At 45.6% G+C, this 22,483-nt stretch overlaps 1 protein-coding gene and 1 pseudogene across 14 annotated transcripts in view; one reads left to right on the forward strand and one right to left on the reverse strand.

Moving 5' to 3' along the window:
* LOC126092534 (CUGBP Elav-like family member 2) overlaps positions 1–22,483 on the forward strand; it is an 823,092-nt gene that overhangs the window by 245,637 nt on the left and 554,972 nt on the right. The gene's annotated exons all lie outside the window — the stretch shown is intronic.
* Positions 527–644, reverse strand: LOC126093465 (5S ribosomal RNA; annotated as a pseudogene).

A 22,483-nucleotide genomic window follows, 5' to 3' on the forward strand; every position in this document is an offset into this window, starting at 1 on the left:
GTAACCCACGACGTTTTCAAATAATCAGTTAACAGAGTACAGAAACCAGAAGTTTTGCTGAGAAAATTATTTCTAAAACCGGAATCTAAACAGATACCGTATTTTCTCGTAGGCTGCTTCCGCTTTAGCCACTTGGTTGATGAAGACTGTTCAGTGGCAACGTGTCGCCTCACCAATTTATCTCACACTATTCGCTACACATGTTCGCTCAAAGAAAAAATAGTGACAACGTACGTACATGCTAGATCGCCGTCTTATGATTTACTGTGTATCGCCAGCCAAAGGCGCTGTAGCTGCAGATACACGGCGTGTAAGGAAATACCTATAGTATATAACAAACAAACACCGTCCGACGAGGCATTGAAGGCCCAACGGTGCCGATCGACCGTCGTGTCACCTTCAGCCCTTAGGCGTCATCGGATTCCGAGGGAAACGTGGGCAACATACCGCTGTCCAGTGATCGGTGCCGCTACCCCTCAGCCAAGTAGCTCCTCAGTTTGCTTTTAAGGGCTGAGTGCGCCCCGCTTGCCAACAGCGCTCGGCAGACCGGATGGTCACCCATCCAAGTGCTAGCCCAGCCCGACAGCGCTTAACTTCGGTGATGTGACGAGAACCGGTGTTACCACTGCGGCAGGGCCGTTGGCTGAAATATTATTGATTAAAACAAAACTAACCGAACGGTGTCTTGCGTAAGACGAAATTTCTCTCCATTCTCCGTCCCAGTTAACTGTTCAATAAGAGCAGCCCTTCTCGAAATCATAATTAACTGTACAGTGTTGAGGGACAGATGTGTTGAGTGTTCCGTCGCAGAAACGCGTTCTAGTAAGTGCTTTGGATCCGGAACAATCGGATCACACCCTCTTTCCGATCGACATGGTCGGTGTCCGGTATGGAGTCTTAGTTCTCGCCAAGAATGTGTCGAAACAGTTGTTCATAAAGTCTACAATAGTTTGTTCCTTCAGCATTACATTAGACAGCAACAGTGTGCAGAAACGTTTACGTAGTAAAACATCTCGTAATTTAAACTACCTCAGCAACAAGTCCGTTTGCGGGATTTCGCAGTACACGTCTAACTGACCGGCAGCCCTGAGTGAGTGCGTCGTAGGCGGCAATTAAGAGAACCTCCCTAGCAAAACAGGCGCCGCACTGCAGCGGCAACGGCGGGCGAAAGCAGTTAAGCCGGGCGACTCGGCGCGCGCCGCGGTTAATTTCGATGACGTGCATTTACCACGCATCATTTATTTCATTCGTCATCGCCCGTACATATTAAATCACCATGCGCGCACGAGGCCATAATTATGACGTGTTCAGTGAATAATTTAAATCTCATTTGCGGGCGCTGCGAGCGGCGTTCATTGCTTCGGTTGGACGCGCGGCGGCCGTGTGCAAACCGCATTTCCTGCGGGGGCGGGGGTCGAACTACGCGCCGCCATGTGTACCGGACGGCGCTGGTCCGTGAACAAAACGAACTCTCCCGTACGCGTCAGTTTAGTACCTCAACGTCTCCCACTCCGGAGTACCTAGAAGATTGGAAATGTCGCCATATCACTGCGACTCTAGGGTTCAAATCCATCACTTTCCCTATCTTAGTAAGCGGATCAATGGTTTAAACGGCTCTGAGCACCATGGGACTTAACATTTGAGGTCATCAGTCCCCTAGACTACTTGAACCTAACTAGCGTAAGGACATCACACACATCCATGCACGAGACAGGATTCGAACCTGCGACCGTAGCAGCCGCGTGGTTCGGGACTGAAACGCCTGGATAAGCGGATCTGAATAACCGCTTTATTCACCCATACGTGTTTCGACACCTATGTGTCATCTTCTGTGGGTAAAATTTCTTTCTGTAAATTATAATACAGGATTCGTGATCGTTATTCTATCTTAGGCGTAAAATTTATAAAATTTGCTTCTTGTTTGGTATGTCTTGACGGTCACGTGAAAATTACATTGCAAGTGAAAATACATTACTGTGTATCGGCTTTTTTGTTTTCTTTTTGTCATTTTGACAGTACGTGATCTGCAAAGCAGTCATGAAGAAATCGGTGCATTTTTAAATATTTCGTCCTGGGCAGTGGCTGCGTACGTTACCACACTTACATTTGTCGTCCTGTAGTCTCTCTCTCTCTCTCTCTCTCTCTCTCTCTCTCTCTCTCTGTCTGTCTGTGTGTGTGTGTGTGTGTGTGTGTGTGTGTGTGTGTGTGTGTGTGTGTGTATCAGTCAGTCACTGTCTCTCTGCTACTCTTTCGGCACAAAACCTCGCGAATATGGTTCACATGCCGAAATTCTAAAACTTCTATTACTCTCCACACCAACCAGTGTGTAATTTCAAAGGATGAATAACAGTTTTTACAGTACGCTTATTTTCCTTGTGATGTATTTATTAGTGATGTGTAAAGGGGCAGTTTTTTTTTCAAAATAGCTGTTTAACCTCATTAATAAATCGTTAATCAGATGAAGATACCAATTCCAAATGAATTATGAATTATGCATGAAAATACGGACAGTTAAATCTAATACCAATGATTGCAGGTATAAGTAGTAATATTTCTTTTAATTCTGTACGGTTTCCACCCCAGCAGACATACAACAGTAGTTCTAAGGACACATGCAAAATTAGCGCCACGTTACACATTATACACAAGCCAAACGATGAACAAGTGAGCAGACATAGTAACAGTACCTTTCAATTAGTATGCAGACCTAACTGTTTGATCAAACCACGTATCCTGGTAAATGTGGAAAAAAAAGGTAAGAGTGAGATTATATAACAGTGTACACTGTGTCAACACAGAGAGAGAGAGAGAGAGAGAGAGAGAGAGAGAGAGAGAGAGAGAGAGAGAGAGAGAGAGACTAAAGGAACTAAAATGTAAATACAGTAACACACACAACAATCACCCACGGAAAAGTATATAAAAATTTCACAGATTTCATCATGACGACTACTCTGCAGATTACACGCTCTCAAAACGACAAAGAAAAAGAAAAAAAAGCCGATCTCTTAAAACGCATTTTCACTCACAATGTAATTTCCAGGCGAGTAATGAAAACAAAACGCACACGTTACAAATTTTACGCGGCAGATAGGTAAACGGCCAAGGACGTTGTATTATATTTTACAGGAATAACTTTCACCCACAGAAGATGACACATAGGAGTCGAAACTTGTCTGCGTGGGTAAAGAGGAACAGTGTTTTGCTTAAAGTGGCGTTAAAAAAAAGAAAAGGAAAAGAATTAGAATAACAAACGTTTGAAAAACGTAAACAGGAGCTTCCAAGATGATAAATAAATGTTCCGTGAACGTTTTCTAGCTTTATTTCATAACTCGTTGGACACTCTGAAGTTAATCATATGCTTTAATTTCAGATCATTGAATCAAGAAGATTGCTTTATGTCAATAGCATAAAAATATGCAAGTTGCGTAAACTACTCGATCATTCCTAAAGTTTAGGCAAAAAATCAAAAAAATCTAAATGGGTAAATATCGCTTGAGTTACAGTTCCCATTACGAGGAAAGGAAGAATTGAACATGCCCTTCTTCAACGAATCGTGCTAACATTGCCTAACTTACCGCGCCGTTATTACAGCTAGGGTGTTGGGGACTCGTAACAATTTTTTTGTACACTCCTGGAAATTGAAATAAGAACACCGTGAATTCATTGTCCCAGGAAGGGGAAACTTTACTGACACATTCCTGGGGTCAGATACATCACATGATCACACTGACAGAACCACAGGCACATAGACACAGGCAACAGAGCATGCACAATGTCGGCACTAGTACAGTGTATATCCACCTTTCGCAGCAATGCAGGCTGCTATTCTCCCATGGAGACGATCGTAGAAATGCTGGATGTAGTCCTGTGGAACGGCTTGCCATGCCATTTCCACCTGGCGCCTCAGTTGGACCAGCGTTCGTGCTGGACGTGCAGACCGCGTGAGACGACGCTTCATCCAGTCCCAAACATGCTCAATGGGGGACAGATCCGGAGATCTTGCTGGCCAGGGTAGTTGACTTACACCTTCTAGAGCACGTTGGGTGGCACGGGATACATGCGGACGTGCATTGTCCTGTTGGAACAGCAAGTTCCCTTGCCAGTCTAGTATTCAGTGTCTCCTCGACGATCACCAGTGGTGTACGGCCAGTGTAGGAGATCGCTCCCCACACCATGATGCCGGGTGTTGGCCCTGTGTGCCTCGGTCGTATGCAGTCCTGATTGTGGCGCTCACCTGCACGGCGCCAAACACGCATACGACCATCATTGGCACCAAGGCAGAAGCGACTCCCATCGCTGAAGACGACACGTCTCCATTCGTCCCTCCATTCACGCCTGTCGCGACACCACTGGAGGCGGGCTGCACGATGTTGGGGCGTGAGCGGAAGACGGCCTAACGGTGTGCGGGACCGTAGCCCAGCTTCATGGAGACGGTTGCGAATGGTCCTCGCCGATACCCCAGGAGCAACAGTGTCCCTAATTTGCTGGGAAGTGGCGGTGCGGTCCCCTACGGCACTGCGTAGGATCCTACGGTCTTGGCGTGCATCCGCGCGTCGCTGCGGTCCGGTCCCAGGTCGACGGGCACGTGCACCTTCCGCCGACCACTGGCGACAACATCGATGTACTGTGGAGACCTCACGCCCCACGTGTTGAGCAATTCGGCGGTACGTCCACCCGGCCTCCCGCATGCCCACTATACGCCCTCGCTCAAAGTCCGTCAACTGCACATACGGTTCACGTCCACGCTGTCGCGGCATGCTACCAGTGTTAAAGACTGCGATGGAGCTCCGTATGCCACGGCAAACTGGCTGACACTGACGGCGGCGGTGCACAAATGCTGCGCAGCTAGCGCCATTCGACGGCCAACACCGCGGTTCCTGGTGAGTCCGCTGTGCCGTGCGTGTGATCATTGCTTGTACAGCCCTCTCGCAGTGTCCGGAGCAAGTATGGTGGGTCTGACACACCGGTGTCAATGTGTTCTTTTTTCCATTTCCAGGAGTGTAGATTACCAGTTAATAACAAGATCAGAACATTCGCTGCCCGACGTGTCGGCGCCGCAGTGTCAGTATTGGCTCTTGAGGAAAAAAGTTTGACAGCCACTGCTGTGTGCTTGTCGGCACGCAACCACGGTAACAGATCGTAGGCTGCAGTGACACGGTTGAAATGGGTACGTCTTAGTCACTATCCCACCACCCTCGGTTTTGTACCTTTGTAGGACGATTCTCCCCATTTACAGGGCCATTCCCCGTCGCAGCAAAACCAATTCCGAACATTACTTTTGTCGCTAGTGAATGTTTCCCACGCGGCATTGTGCAGTCTGCACTTGTAAGCCGCCACTGTGCAATATTTATTGAGTTACACTTTATTACTTGCTGTAGTCCTGCAGGTTAGAAAATGGGGCGTCGGACATTAATAAGCAGCTGAGCGAGAGCGTACGACGCAAGTCCTGTATATTGTCCCACGCTGTTCTATAACGCATTCCCTTCGGAGATATTCTAATAATGATGAGGAGCTTGTAATACGTGAATGCTTTCATACGACACGAATAATTTATTTCAATTTAAATTAAAGTATCATGCCCCTACTTGATCTGACATAAATCACACTACATTTACACTCTCTCTTCTACCACGAGCTTATCTGAGTTTACCATTGCCGATTCCTCGTTGTATGATCTCCCTTTAATTATTTATAAACTCCCCCGATACTAAATTAATGTAATCCTGTGCTTCAAAATTATTATTTTAACCAAGCTCGCTTCTCTCTCTCTCTCTCTCTCTCTCTCACACACACACACACACACACACACACACACACACACACACACACACACCTGCGTGTCCCACTAGCGCGACTGAGTCACTCATTCGCGCCAAACGATTGCCAGCCCTTCTAGATCGACGGGGCATCCCGTCAGCGATGCCTCTGCGCTGTAGCAGAGAAGGGTAAGGGCAGATTCTGTCCGTCAAGTTAGGGACTACACGCCGTACCTGAGGAACCAACCCGAGAAACAGCCCAGCCGCTACACCGGTAGGCTTATTAACCGCATTTCACAAATCTGCGAAGCAGTTACCTTCATAGCGGAAGCAAACTCGATTACTAGATTAGTGCCGAATCTGTCTGACGGTGCGGTAAACGTGCCGCGAAAGATAAACAGAGCATTAAAGTCGTTAGTGGGAGGGCCTGTCTTGATACGTAGCGGCTGGGATGTCGCTCAGTTGTTGCGCAGCGGATTCAATTAACCGCGGGCGCGACGGCTGCGTGCCGGACGGCCGTAAGAAACGCCCCCGCACCCCTCACCCCTCCCCCCTCCCCCAATTAGCAGCCGCCTCGGGCTCCGCCTAAGCGTTAATTAATGGCCGCCGCGCCGGTGTCTACGTCTACGTCTGCGTCGTCGCTGCCGGAGCAGGGCCGCGCCGTTGGCACGGGACTCGCATTAGCGCCGTGGAAGACTGCCCGCGCTTTGCTCAGCGGAGCGCGTCGCTCGCTTTCCGGCCGCTGCTTCCTTAGAGACAGCCTTCGAGGCGACACACTACTTGCTTCAGTAGCAGCTGGAAGAGCGATCAAACTTGTCTCAGCGTCAGAGGCTGCTAAATAAAACACTGACGAGGTAAACGTGAGAGCAATCACTGAGAGCTTAGGTTTTCGCGGCGACATCTTGGGTAAATGTGTGGCGGATTTTTATTTTACCGCGTCAGTTTTGTATGCGAACTCAAAGGTTCGGTGACTTTCTCTGTCGCCAACGTCAGGGATAATAATAGGCGGAGTGGTGCTTTCGCATTTAGTTTGTCCAATTACGTCATGGAGACGTCGCAGTCACGGGATTACGTATATTACCAGACAGCACGTCGATGTGTGTGACGGTCTAACATCAGTCGCTATTTCTCTGTAGCCTTTCAGCGTCGAGCGCCAGCTTCCATATCCACCGCCTCTTTTGTAGTTGTTGCTGCACGTTCTGATTTCAAAATTTGGTAGCAGTTTCACAGTTCAGACCGAACATATGATTTTAGAAAGCTGCACACAGTACCGACGTCACATTGAATATCTCGATTTTGACAAATCTCCTGCTGCTGAACACGGCCTCACAACCAAACGATTAAGTTTGTTCAAACGATACATTATCCTGTCCACATATCTGTCGGGATTCTGTCATCTAAGAAGTCACTGAGATAAGAACGTGCAACGACGAGAAGACAAACTTCAGCTTGTAACACTAAAACTACAGATACAACAGTAGTTTCGCGGCCATGGAACTCTCTGCCATCGTTGGCTGGACTGTCCTGCAACATCCGATGTATAGTTTTGATTTAGCATTTTCATACTTACATTCACATCTATATGGCTACTCTGCAAATCACACTAAAGTGCTTGGCAGAGGGTTCATCGAACTACCTTCATACTAATTCTCTGTGACATCTCTCCGGGGCTGTTAAAGGAGGACCACGTAAGCAACATTTCCAGACGCTGTCGTCAACGGTGCAATACGAGCGTAGTTCGAAAAGTTCGCGGAATCGTCGCCAGGTGTCAGGCTAATGCATTGAGGTTCCCCTGTAACAACAAGTGACTCTTTGTGAGTAAACAGGTGGCGCGCGATTGCGCGACTGTGCTCTGAGGAGAGGTCTGTCGTGCGGACTTCTCTCTCGGTCTTGGTGTTCGTATTGTTGTTGTTCCCGTGTTGTCGTTTGTGAAGATGGAAGCAATCGAGACTAGAACGGTGATCAAATACTTCGTAAAGAAAGGTACGAAAGCAAAGGAAATTCATGCATAGTGAGTGGCGAAATTGTGCGGAATAAACGACAGTATGTTGCTGAGTTCAGTGTTGTGTTTGCCGGCCGCGGTGGTCTAGCGGTGCTGGCGCTGCAGTCCGGAAGCGCGGGACTGCTACGGTCGCAGGTTCGAATCCTGCCTCGGGCATGGGTGTGTGTGATGTCCTTAGGTTGGTTAGGTTTAAGTAGTTCTAAGTTCTAGGGGACTTATGACCTAAGATGTTGAGTCCCATAGTGCTCAGAGCCATTTGAACCATTCAGTGTTGTGTTTTCTGTGCCTCCGGTAGTTTCCATGGAGAGAAACTGGAGGCATTTCTTTCGGAATGACACTACTCAAGCGAGGCTCGCCGCAGGTCGAGACGCGTACATGGTTGCTCGAGCGACGTTAACAAAGGACGAGGCCGCAGCAAATCTCTGGTGTATTTCATTGTTAATATTAATATTCCGATGTCTGCACACGCGTATTTCCCCCTCAAAGAAAAATCGGAGAGTAAACAGACAATATTGGCCCGAGTCCATAAATACTGCAGAACAATATACTGGAATCTAATGGACGATGCGACCGTCACGAGAGAACTTAGTCTCGGAAATGGCAACATCCTGTCGTGTTCCTGCACAAGTGGTCCGTGCTACCAGTATAGGCTTGCTGTGGCCTGCGTGGAGGAATCGGCACGTCGATGACAGTATTGTTGGTTGTATTTTTCCTAATTAAACTTTATAAGGGAGTTGAGAGAGAGTAGAACCCTCTTTGGTTATTTCGAGATTGGTGCTGGCGAGCAGAGAAGAGCAGTTGAACGGAATGGACAGTGTCTTCAAAGGAGGGTATAAGATGAACATCAACAAAAGCAAAACGAGGATAATGGAATGTAGTCGAATTAAGTCGGGTGATGTTGAGGGTATTAGATTAGGAAATGAGACACTTAAAGTGGTAAAGGAGTTTTGCTATTTGGGGAGCAAAATAACTGATGATGGTCGAAGTAGAGAGGATATGAAATGTAGACTGGCAATGGCAAGGAAAGCGTTTCTGAAGAAGAGAAATTTGTTAACATCGAGTATAGATTTAAGTGTCAGGAAGTCATTTCTGAAAGTATTTGTATGGAGTGTAGCCATGTATGGAAGCGAAACATGGACGATAAATAGTTTGGACAAGAAGAGAATAGAAGCTTTCGAAATGTGGTGCTACAGAAGAATGCTGAAGATTAGATGGGTAGATCACATAACTAATGAGGAAGTATTGAATAAGATTGGGGAGAAGAGAAGTTTGTGGCACAACGTGACCAGAAGAAGGGATCGGTTGGTAGGACATGTTCTGAGGCATCAAGGGATCACCAATTTAGTATTCGAGGGCAGCGTGGAGGGTAAATATCGTAGGGGGAGACCAAGAGACGAATACACTAAGCAGATTCAGGAGGATGTAGAATGCAGTAGGTACTGGGAGATGAAGAAGGTTGCACAGGATAGAGTAGCATGGAGAGCTGCATCAAACCAGTCTCAGGACTGAAGACCACAACAACAACAACAACAGCAGAGAAGTATCTTCGACGTGGATGGTGATCTGGAACAGCAGCAAGATGAAACGAACTCGTCGAATAAAATTATCGTTAGGCGTATTTACATATTTATTTGTGATTATATATAAATTTCGATTTAGGAGGGATGCTTGCAAGGGTAGCCGTGCAGTTGTGTAAAGCCACTGTGCCACCGTGGCGTAGTGGTTAGCACATCTCTCTAGCGAGCAGGAGACCTGGGTTCAAATACCAGCGTTGGTACCAACTTCAGTGCGTGGCTTCAGTCCTCATATGCATTATATATATATATATATATATATATATATATAGTCACGATTAGTTCCCACTTTTTGCTGTCGAAACTCCTTTCACTGCGATTCTGTCCTACTACAAAGGGGCTTACCACTACCAAGAGACAAGATCCACCAAACTCGTCGCTCTAATAAATACAGAATTCACTATCCAGGATGCCTAGCGAGGAGACTTAGGCAGTTGTTGCCACTTGTTCTGTCGCCTGCTGAACCGGTGGCTCCTTGGCCCAACTAAAAAGAAACAAGTGATATTTGGCTATTTGTTCCTATTAGCAAATGAAATCCGCTACCCTGCTAATTGTGACACACCGCCTCTGTTCAGCACTATTTAATGAAACATATATCAGACACCTGTAAAGTTGCTACCCGCCTATCAGTTGTTGCCGCGTCACCCAGAGTAGTGCTGTCTTCCCGTGGATGAACTGCTATTGTCCGATCAGTAGCTGCTGTCTCCAGAGCAGCTGGCGCCTTTGTTGATCCGCTGCTCACACCACTAATACTGACAGCTCTCTGACTGTTCACTGCTGCCCGTGGCCGGCCTTTCATACTTTTACCACTCGGATCTGGTTGCACACTACCCTCATCATCTTTCTGGAACGTTCCGTCTGCACGTGGTTTTTAATTCCCGCCTAGTAGCCAAAAGTGACGCTTTTGGACTCTACCCCCAACTCATTTGGCAGCCTAAGAATTGTAACCCACACGCCGCAGTCTTGACCGTTCCTCGAGTGATTACTGGGAGTCAGGGTCTTCCGAAGGCGTCATCATTTACGATACAGTAGCCTACTGAACTTGCAACCCAACAAGCACCGTCGGAATTGTTCCACTTATTTTCTTACATTTAACTAAAGTATTTTCTGGTCTTGACAAACTGTTACGATGCGCCTAAAATTTGAAAGGCTCCGTCTTGATACAGAAAACTTACTCCTTGGCGCCAATTGGTGCTTAGACAGGATGGAAAACCTCTGAAGGACCAAGGCATTATCTGCTTCCTTGTCGCAGCAGGTAAAATTTGCCACCTGCCTGTCTCAGAAGCTGGCAGGAGACCTGTTCTTTTTTCGACACGGTAAGCTTACTTAGTACCGTCAGTCACGGCTGAGACGCAGCCGCCACACGCACATTCTCCTTGTTCCAATATCAGCAAGCGGTGGCACTTTCTGAAGACGTAGACAGTTATCGCTTTGGGCCCCAGGTACTCGTCACCTAGAACCCCACAGTACTGCCGTTAATTACCTCGGACAGAGGCTTGCATGACACCTGCGACGAAGCGACGCCGTTCCAACGTGGCGCAGACTACTGTTTCGACCAGGGCTTGTAGGCCCTCTGATCGCATCGATTGAACTCCCGAGACTCCCGTGATCATGTCTGTTTCATTTAGAAGGTTTCCACCCAACAGTATCTGTATAGTAGAGGTCAATTACAATAACTCTGTAACCACTAATGAGGTAGTATTTTGATAGCAAAACTTTTTTCCGTTTTGGTGTCAGTGTTCTGCTTCTCGTTGTCTGCAGTAAATTCTTGGCTGAATCGTACCTTTATGAAGCCAGGTCTCAACGACTTCCTGAAATATGAATTTTCCAAAATAATGTCTGTCTCTCTCTCTCTCTCTCTCTCTCTCTCTCTCTCTCTATATATATATATATATATATATATATATATATATATATATATATATATATATAATCCAGTGTCCCAACCGGTTACCTCACTCACTGACTCATCACCGTCGAGCCCAACTAACCACTGAGGATATGAACTTGAAATTTGGAGTGGGTGTTGATCTCACGCTGTAGGCGCCTTTTAGTAAGGAATCGTTCGAAGTTCCACCCTAAGGAGGTGAAGTAGGGATGAAAGTTATCTTGAAGATACAACTATTAAGGCAATTTTTAAGCTAAAAGTACAAAAATTGGTATTTGAAATATCACATTCAGAAATTAAAGTACCGGTTTCAGCATTTTTGGAAATTCAATCATTAAAGGGAACAGTAGTGGGTGACAGCTTTTTGGAAAATCATTACGAAAGTCCTAATACAGCATTTTTAAAGCTCCATCTATGAAAATTGCTATTTGATTTGTCGGTTACAAATGGAAAATACATGTTTCATTGTTTTGTAAATTCAACCTCCTGAGGCAGTGAAATTAGGTACGAAAAGTTTCATGTAAGCATTTCATTATAAGACCATTTCCAAAGCTAAATCTATGAAAATTTGTATTTGGCTTCTCTGTTAGAAATTTTAAAAAAATACATGTTCCACTGGTTTTGGAAATTCTACCCCTAAGGGGGTGATATAGGCGATGAAAATTTTTAAGAACACGTTTCGTTAGATTAAGAAATATTTAAAACTAAATCTACGAAAACTGATATTTTACTTCTCGGTTAGATATAGAGAAATATGTGTCGTAAGATGAAAGTTGAAAATATCACCACAACAACGCGAAAGGTATGATTCACAGTTACCATGAACTGCAGCTACCTGAACTGCTTTTATGTGACAAGTACATTCGAGACGGGCCATGCTGCTATGGCCTTAACTAGCGTGAAAAGTTTAGAAGGTATTGGAATGCGAAAGCAAAGAGAGCTTCACTCAAAGTTTAAACGCAGCCAAAACCTCTGACAAACAGAAGCTAAACGATGTCAAAGTTAGCGTAAGCAGGGCTATGCGTGAAGCGTTCAGTGAATTCGAAAGTAAAATTCTATGTACCGACTTGACAGAAAATCCTAGGAAGTTCTGGTCTTACGTTAAATCAGTAAGTGGATCGAAACAGCATATCCAGACACTCTGGGATGATGAAGGCATTGAAACAGAGGATGACACGCGTAAAGCTGAAATGCTAAACACCTTTTTCCAAAGCTGTTTCACAGAGGAAGACCGCACTGCAGTTCCTTCTCTAAATCCTCGCACAAACGAAAAAATGGCTGACATCGAAATAAGTCTCCAAGGAATAGAAAAGCAACTGGAATCACTCAACAGAGGAAAGTCCACTGGACCTGACGGGATACCAATTCGATTCTACACAGAGTACCCGAAAGAACTTGCCCCCCTTCTAACAGCCGTGTACCGCAAGTCTCTAGAGCAACGGAAGGTTCCAAATGATTGGAAAAGAGCACAGGTAGTCCCAGTCTTCAAGAAGGGTCGTCGAGCAGATGCGCAGAACTATAGACCTATATCTCTGACGTCGATCTGTTGTAGAATTTTAGAACATGTTTTTTGCTCGAGTATCATGTCGTTTTTGGAAACCCAGAATCTACTATGTAGGAATCAACATGGATTCCGGAAATAGCGATCGTGTGAGACCCAACTCGCTTTATTTGTTCATGAGACCCAGAAAATATTAGATACAGGCTCCCAGGTAGATGCTATTTTCCTTGACTTCCGGAAGGCGTTCGATACAGTTCCGCACTGTCGCCTGATAAACAAAGTAAGAGCCTACGGAATATCAGACCAGCTGTGTGACTGGATTGAAGAGTTTTTAGCAAACAGAACACAGCATGTTGTTATCAATGGAGAGACGTCTACAGACGTTAAAGTAACCTCTGGCGTGCCACAGGGGAGTGTTGTGGGACCATTGCTTTTCACAATATATATAAATGACCTAGTAGATAGTGTCAGAAGTTCCATGCGGCTTTTCGCGGATGATGCTGTAATATACAGAGCAGTTGCAGCATTAGAAAATTGTAGCGAAATGCAGGAAGATCTGCAGCGGATAGGCACTTGGTGCAGGGAGTGGCAACTGACCCTTAACATAGACAAATGTAATGTATTGCGAATACATAGAAAGAAGGATCCTTTATTGTATGATTATATGATAGCAGAACAAACACTGGTAGCAGTTACTTCTGTAAAATATCTGGGAGTATGCGTGCGGAACGATTTGAAGTGGAATGATCATATAAAATTAATTGTTGGTAAGGCGGGTACCAGGTTGAGATTCATTTGGAGAGTCCTTAGAAAATGTAGTCCACCAACAAAGGAGGTGGCTTACAAAACACTCGTTCGACCTATACTTGAGTATTGCTCATCAGTGTGTGATCCGTACCAGATCGGGTTGACGGAGGAGATAGAGAAGATTCAAAGAAGAGCGGCGCGTTTCGTCACAGGGTTATTTGGTAACCGTGATAGCGTTACGGAGATGTTTAACAAACTCAAGTGGCAGACTCTGCAAGAGAGGCGCTCTGCATCGCGGTGTAGCTTGCTGTCCAGGTTTCGAGAGGCTGCGTTTCTGGATGAGGTATCGAATATAATGCTTCCCCCTACTTATACCTCCCGAGGAGATCACGAATGTAAAATTAGAGAGATTAGAGCGCGCACGGAGGCTTTCAGACAGTCGTTCTTCCCGCGAACCATACGCGACTGGAACAGGAAAGGGAGGTAATGACAGTGGCACATAAAGTGCCCTCCGCCACACACCGTTGGGTGGCTTGCGGAGTATAAATGTAGACGTAGATGTAGAATGTCTGATCAACATAAAAATTCGATTAAAGAAAAACAAAAGAATTTGTGCAGACCGTACAGTCAACACGAGCGAAGCAGCGAGAACGAAGCTAGTTTCCTAATGTATGGCTCTTCTGATGATGAAACTTGTTCTGTGTTGTTTGTCAGCAGTTCGATTACCTTAAGTCGAGATAGGAAACCATAAGAAGTTCCCCCACGGACGGAGTACAAGGTGACTCATTCATTCTCCTCATTCAAACTGAGAAACGGGCGACCCAGCCGAGTTATGCATTGACTATCACTGCCCTCAAGTGACCTAAGGGTGCTGCCGAAGATGTTATAATCCCAGAATTAATTGCATATATATCATAATGCGCGTTCGTTGCAGCAAGTACATAACACAGAAATGCCTTCGCAGTGATGACGTCACAAGTCGGGGTGCTCCGCTAATGCATTTACTAAATAATGAAGGGCCGTTTGGCGGCGCCGCTGACTGAGCAGTCGGCCCCGGCCCTTCCGCGTGCCCCTGGTAATGCGCTGCGCCGTGCCCTGCCGTGCAGCAGGGGGATCGGCTGTTTTTAATGAGGCGCCGCACCAGCCCCTTGAACAAACGACTCCGGCCAGGGTTTCCGCTGCAGGTATCCCGGCTCTGCGCGCCGGCCGAGACCCTTGTTGCTCGGGATTACTGCAGAATTATCGGGTCCGCTCGCCACTCGAGAATAATGAGTCCTGCTCCTTCCCGTCATGCCGTGCGGCGGCGCCCCCCCCCCCCCCCTCCGAGGAGAGGGGCAGAAGCAGGGGCAACCGGCGATCCGCCCCATTACCACCCCCGCCCCCCTTGTCCCTGCTCTTTAACGATGTCGGAGTGCATGCACCCTCTCTTGGCACGCCGGCACTCCTTTTCCTTGAGACGGGCTCCGTGGTCCTCTCTCTGGTCGCAATCGCCTCTTCTCGGGTCTTCTGTCTCGCCTCCCAGGAATAGCGTCTGCCGCGAGGGAAGTCCCCTACTTACCGAGTTGGATGTGGCAGGACGAAGAGCGCAAGTAAAAAAGACGTGGTCTGCAGAATGATGGCGGTGTGACGCGTTGATACAGTGTCCCCGAAATTTCTTTAGCAATTCACAAATAAAACACCTAAGTACGAGCGGCGTCTTATGCTTTCACAAAGTTCCGAAAGGTGCCGGCACTGTATGTAATCTTCAAAATGGCTTCTGTAATGAAGGTGCGTTCCAAGCAGAGTACTGTCAATGCGTTACCTTTGGCGTAACATCGCAGATACTCATTGACGCTTGCAGCATGTCCAAGGAAACCAGGTAGTGAAAAAAAGCGCGCGCCACACACACACCTCGCTGCTCAACTGGACGTCTGTTTGCAATGCTGACACACCTATCAGTGTCCAAAGGCGTGTGCCCGGTAGCTTCCTTGCCGCCTAACAGAAGAGCGTAAGAGCAACGAACGATGCACTCCGCGAGAAGCAATACGTGGTTGATGGGGAGGATATTGATGCAGGAAGACCTTGATTCAAACATCGACCAGTACAGTGATACCATCCGTGCGGACATAAAGGCCCTGACATTAACGTGGTGGCCGGCCGGGGTAGCCGAGCGGTTCTACGCGCTACAGTCTGGAACCGTGCGACCGCTACGGTCGCAGGTTCGAATCCTGCCTCGGGCATGGATGTGTGTGATGTCTTTAGGTTAGTTAGGTTTCATTAGTTCTAAGTTCTAGGCGACTGATGACTTCAGAAGTTAAGTCGCATAGTACTCAGAGCCATTTTTTAAGAGTGGACGAATTTTAAGGAATTTTAACATTAAGAGTGTGTTCCGTCCACCTTCTAAGATTACGGCTCTGCTCGGCTCTGTGAAGGACGATTTGGGGCTTAAGAAACCCGGTGTGTACAAAATTCCGTGTCAATGTGGGAAAGCTTACATTGGTCGTTCGATTCGCACAGTGCATGACAGGTGTGTGGAACATCGTCATACGAGGCTACAACAGCCGGAAAAATCGGCGGTAGCAGAACACTGCCTAAATGAGGGACACAATATGAAATTTGAGGAAACTGTGGTGGTTGCCAACATTTCCGGTTTTTGGAACAGTGTTTATAAAGAGGCGATTGAAATTAGGTTGACTGATAATTAAATTAACAGAGACAATGGGTTTCCTCTTATCAAGACGTGGAATCCTGTATTATCTCGCATCAAAACTGAACGTTCTTCTGTGCGGCCTTGATTGCGATACATCGTTGGCAGCAGTGCTTCACTAAGGGCGGCGCCACCTCCCTGTTTTGGAAGGCAGAAACAGTGATGGGCGGCGCATGCGCCGTGTACTGAACGGTGGCCTATATAGGACGTCGATTTGCAACCTGACGTCAGTTCTCAGCGGGACTCATCAGCACAAGCAGAATTTTCCTGAAGATGGCAACCAGTTGGATCGCCGAAATATCGAGTCAGGTTGATTTTAGGATGCAGCACCAAACCCGAAGAGACTTTCAAGACTTATTACGCCGCGAAAGCCTACGTAATCACACATTCCTCATTGTCCGGTGGATGTCAACCGCTCTTTAGTCCTTCCGGCTGCCAAGTGGATTCTAAGATGCTGCCCGTACTGCCGCAGTAACTAAGTCAATTCACTTTTAGACCCAACTTGCCTTAAACCACCACTCACGTCCATACATCGTTTTTCCTGTCTATACCCACTGTCGCAGAGCTACTATCACACAGCACGCTGTGCAAGCTGAAGATGTAAATCAGTATGCCTCATGCGAACATAAGCCTGAAAAAGCTCGAAAGACTAGTTTATGCGAAGAAACAAACAGTTCAAAAGTGTCTAACTGTAGTTTTCTATATTTATATTCAAATCACGGGAACATGTACTAAAATATCTAAGTTTAATGCACAATAGGTGTTTCAGGCGTCCAGTCTTCCAACGACGTGTGTGGAAGTAATTTGTCATTGACTTGGCCGCGTAAAACGAATCCAGAGAAAGTATGTGCATTTCTGGTTCCAGCGAACATTAAATCACATACTTTCTACAGTAGTAACGCACGGTAACTTGACTTTTGAGTGGACGACGTGAGCATTTTCTCATATTACGACACACATACCTGGTCACTAGCACCGTATGCAGCGGGGAAGTACTTTCCAATAATCGTTTTGGCTTTGTGACAACTCTTTGAACCATTCAGACGAATGTAATTATTTCATACTATGGCACAGAACTAATTTTTGCTCCTAGGATTTCGTGTGAATGGAAATAGTAGAAAATTACGGTCACTCTCTTGGTCCAAAATGCTCACCGATATCGGTTTACTACGCAGTTGTGAGGTTTAATTGAACTTCCGTACTGCCGCTACCGTCACATCCTTGGGCCAGCGGGTGTGTAAATGTACGCCACCTATCTCACTTCTCGGGTAGTAGCGGCCGCTTTTAAAAATTTATTCAGATGCCGACAAGAGAGGCACAAGTTGTTTCTTTCACTTGGCCCCTCTTTCTCCGTTCCTCCCCGCACTACATCTTCCATCCCCTGCCGCCGGGCTTTATCGCTCTCTGGTGAATATTCCTCCCGACGGCCGAAGCTTCGCCCCGCTCTGTCGTCAATATTTCATTCCTTTCATTATATTTTCTCCCGACGCGCCTCTACAAACATCGCCCGTGCAGTTTACGCTTGTTTCTCAGACTTTGGAAACTTTTTCTACCCGTGTCTGCGAATTTGCTTGAACTGCGTTGCCGTCTAAGCTGCAAATAGTTTTTAGAAAATAAGCTGTCAACAAAATTTAGTAATCAGTTGCCGCTCTTCATTACATCTATACTCCGCAAGCGAAAAGGCGGTCTTTTGGCAGAGGTTACTTTTGGTACCACATATTTCTCTATTCCTGTCCCAGTCAAAAATGGTACAGGCGAAGAAGACAATTGAAAAACTTCCGTATGAGCTCTAATTTCTGATTTCTTCGAATTGGTTATTTCATGAGATGCATTTGGATATAACGTGTTTCCGAATACTCTGAGCGTACGCTTTCTAAATTTTAGCTCTAATTTAGTAATCAGTGCAGCCTTCGCGCTTACTATCAGAAATCTTAACGAGTCCCGCCTTTGTTTGTATCCTCTTTCTCCTCGATCAGTTCTAGCTAGTAAGGGCACCAGATGTTCTCAGAAGCACTGTGACCGAGAGTCCAGTCCCACAGTTTCGCAGGCACACTAAGTGGGCTGTTACATACATGCTGTGTATGTCCAGCGTTTCTATGTTGCCCGCCACTATTCAACCGGCAGAAGTAGGCAAGGCGCGAAGTTTTTGTAAGATCTTTGGGACCCATTAAATTATGTGAAAGACTACATTAAGCATCCGAATTCACCTGATGGGATAAAACAAAGCGTCGATTAGAAATTAGAGCTCGGACCTCCTGATTTTACAGGTGATGCGCTCCGTATTGAGTCGTCCCGCAGTTTCAAAGGCGGCTGCTACCTGCACGTACTTCTAAGATTTTTTACAAATTGTAGAGGACCTGAGCTAGGAAAGCGTGGTATGAAACCCCTGTAGTTCGGATGAAAGTAAGAGAAGTTCCAACAATACAGAAGCTTTGAACCGAGTAGTGGGATATGCTGGTTAACTAGGCTAGTACAAAGTGAAAAGTGAGAGCTACATACACATCTACATTTATACCCCGCAAGCCACCCAACGATGTGTGGCGGAGGGCACTTTACGTGCCACTGTCATTACCTCCCTTTCCTGTTCCAGTCGCGTATGGTTCGCGGGTAGAACGACTGCCGGAAAGCCTCCGTGCGCGCTCGAATCCCTCTTAATTTTACATTCGTGATCTCCTCGGGAGGTATAAGTAAGGGGAAGCAATATATTCGATACCTCATCGAGAAACGCACGCTTTCTAAATCTGGACAGCAAGCTACACCGCGATGCAGAGCGCCTCTCTTGCAGAGTCCGCCACTTGAGTTTGTTAAACATCTCCGTAACGCTATCACGCTTACCAAATAACCCTGTGACGAAACGCGCCGCTCTTCTTTGGATCTTGTCTGTCTCGTCTGTCAACCCGACCTGGTACGGATCCCACACTGATGAGCAATACTCAAGTATAGGTCGAACGAGTGTTTTGTAAGCCACCTCCTTTGCTGATGAACTACATTTTCTAAGGACTCTCCCAATGAATCTCAACCTGGCACCCGCCTCACGAACAATTAATTTTATATGATCATTCAACTAGTCCCTGTCAGGCTTTGCGTTAAAGGACGTGCTCCTCTGACATAGCGAAGCTGTAGTTCAGTTGTTCTCAAAGTACTGCCGAACAAGGGTAACTTATTATGCATGAGTCAGCTTCAGAAGGGACAACTATCGTGTCACAATCACGGGTTTTTATTGGAATTTCACTTAAGAATAAATTATTCTGTTTATACTATCTTTTTGCCCTGTTCTTTTTTAATAATCAAAAATAATTGCATTTGCTGCAGAAAGACATTGTGTTGAAAAAAACGCCAGCTCTTCCCTTGGTGTTCAACACAGCGTCTCCATAAAGATCACAATAAAAATTATGGGGATTACCATTTTGTTTTCTTAGCAAAATCATCTTCATATGTATGTGGGGAAATGAAAATAAAACAGCATTACAATCTACATTAAAACTCTGACATGTAATAAACATACTAAAGAGACGCATAATGGCAGATAATGCTGTGTCTACTGTGATTCTGCTAGCATAGCCTATTTAACGATAGGGTGCATGCACTAATAAACACTTCTTGATTGTACTCGTGGGCTACAAAAGTAGGCCAAAAAAATTACATAATTTCCCAATTAGGATACATTTTGTATGATCAGCAAACGCCTTTATTTTTGTCATATTATTTAAAATTGTAATTTATTTTAAACAAATATACAAAAATCTCAAAAATTCAAGCGCGGGTTTAGATTCTGTTCACAAGTCTTTAATTTCGTGAGTAATACTTATTAGTTTCGTAGTTTCTGATAATCCAACTGAACCATAAACTGTTTCCGGTAATTGCCTTCATCCTGTTGCCATGTACTCAGGACCCAAGGCTGCCCGGTGATCGCTATGTACGCAGTCTCGTATGTTCTCTGCATTGTTTAGGCTGCTACTAAAACAACAATGGCCAGCTCCTTCACGAACAGGCGTAACAGATTGCAGCGGGTTTCCTGAAAGCTTAGAAGTAGTCCGGCCTACAGTTTGATACCTCTGGCTGTGTTACGTCGCGATATTCAACGTTACGTGTAAGGTCTTGCTGGAGCGAATCTGATGTCTTGCAGGTAATGACGGCGGACGACTTTCTTTTCGGTGATACTCTTCTGGCATATCGTAAGACCATCTGTTCCCACCATACTGAAATATTTTAAAAAGCGGCAGAGGGCATAGGCGACTGTATCGAGTTACATATTGTCTGCACATTTTATCAAAAGTGAAGTAAATAGAGTCCTTACGAGCAACTGGAGCGGCCTGTTTCCTAATGCCTTTTATGCCGCCTTTGAATTTGTTCATTATATAACCCGCCATTTAAAAATACAATATCCACAATTAGAAATGACTCGAACTGCAGAAATGCGTTTAAGCAAACGAGAAATACTAAAGTATTGTATGTAGCATTTTAATTTAAGTACTTGTACTACATTTGCCTCAGTTTCACAGTTTGCATAGTCAGAATTTAAATTTCACGGACGCTCACAGGGGCTGCAGACATTGCCTGCAGTCTTCAACGTAAGTTCGTCTAGACCTCTGCGACGCGTGAGGCGACCCGCTATAAGCAGGAGCGAGGAGGATTCACACCTGAGGAGTACAGTAGGCGGCGGCGCTGTAGCACGCCTGTTTCTGTAAATAAACGAGTGGTGTATTCGCTGGGCTGCACATAAAGCCCGCGCGTGCACTGTAGTGCAAAGGAACATTACCGTCTGTTTTAACTTCGTTTGAAATGAGATTTAATTACAAATAAGTCTTCTTACGTATCAACTACATAGAATGAACCTCCAACTCAAAAACAAAAAGAATAACACGAGAGTAAAGAAAAACCACGACTGTCTTAACAAAGGAACGCTCTTTCTGCGCTAGAAAAATGCCATACAGACAAAAACAACTTCGGAGACATGTTGATTGTCTTCACTTCACAATATTTCGGCGATCCATCTGGCCGCCATCTTCAAGTGCGATCGCTGAGTACACAATCACCTGAAGATGGCTGCCAGATGGATCGCCGAAATATCGTGTAGTGAAGACTATCATACGCGGCAGCATATCCCTGAAGATCATAAACATACAAGGCGCGCCGGCCGAAGTGGCCGTGCGGTTAAAGGCGCTGCAGTCTGGAACCGCAAGACCGCTACGGTCTCAGGTTCGAATCCTGCCTCGGGCATGGATGTTTGTGATGTCCTTAGGTTAGCTAGGTTTAACTAGTTCTAAGTTCTAGGGGACTAATGACCTCAGCAGTTGAGTCCCATAGTGCTCAGAGCCATTTGAACCATACAAGGCGCAGGGAAAATCTACGGGAACACAACTTTGGAGAAGCATTTACAGAAACAAAGTCCAAAATGAAACTCCGTGGGGAAATTTCAGAACGATACGAAATAAAAATTGGTGGGAGGCAAGGCAATGGCAGGGTGACACTCACACACCATTCCTCTGCAGCTGCATTTTGAAAACGATAGTAAGGGAATCGAATCGTAGACTTCGGCAAAAGGGAATCAAAGTAATAAAATCAGTATGTAAAAACTCGAAGGTCAAACTCAACTGTCTAGTCTTTGCAGATGGTTTAGCAACATTTTCCGAAAACATCGATGCAGCAGTTGAACAAAGAAAGTTGCCGAAAGAGGAAAAGGTTGGTTTACAATTCTTTTTAATTCACAGCATACATTAGTAGTACTACAAAATCGCTAAGCACTAGATAAGGTAGAATCAAAAGAGTGAATAAATTCAAACATTTAGGTGAAATAATACAGCCAAGAGGTCTACATAAAGAGGCAAACAAAATAGAGCACAGAGTTACGAAGAACATCTGCAATAAAAAATCGCTGGAAATAAAAGCAAAATGCAACATTACAACACTGCCATTAAACCGAAGTGCCTTTGTGCGGCAAAGAGTTCAGTTCTCAACAAAAAAAAAGAAATCGAAGAGTCTGAAACAAAGGAAGGGAAGGTACCATGAAAAATATTTGGTCTAAGAAAACTTGCGAGTGAGGGAATGGGAAGAAAATGAAGAGATCTACACCAAAAATTATAAACAATCTGATCCTTGCAGGAGAAGGAGAATTTCTTTTTATGGTCACCTTAGTTCGAAATATCCCGAAAAGATAGCCTGAAAAAGTGATCATTTCGACAAAGATCCCAAATTCAGTTGGTTCAGGAAAGTGAAAAACGGCTTAGCAGAAATTAACGTCAAGAACTAGACATTCTAGTCGGGCCAACTTTTCGGAAGAAGATACGGAAGTTAAAGGGTTTTCAATAAAAGATCGGAAGGTGCAACAC

This window comes from Schistocerca cancellata, chromosome 7, assembly GCF_023864275.1.
Source record: "Schistocerca cancellata isolate TAMUIC-IGC-003103 chromosome 7, iqSchCanc2.1, whole genome shotgun sequence".
NCBI lineage: Eukaryota > Metazoa > Arthropoda > Insecta > Orthoptera > Acrididae > Schistocerca > Schistocerca cancellata.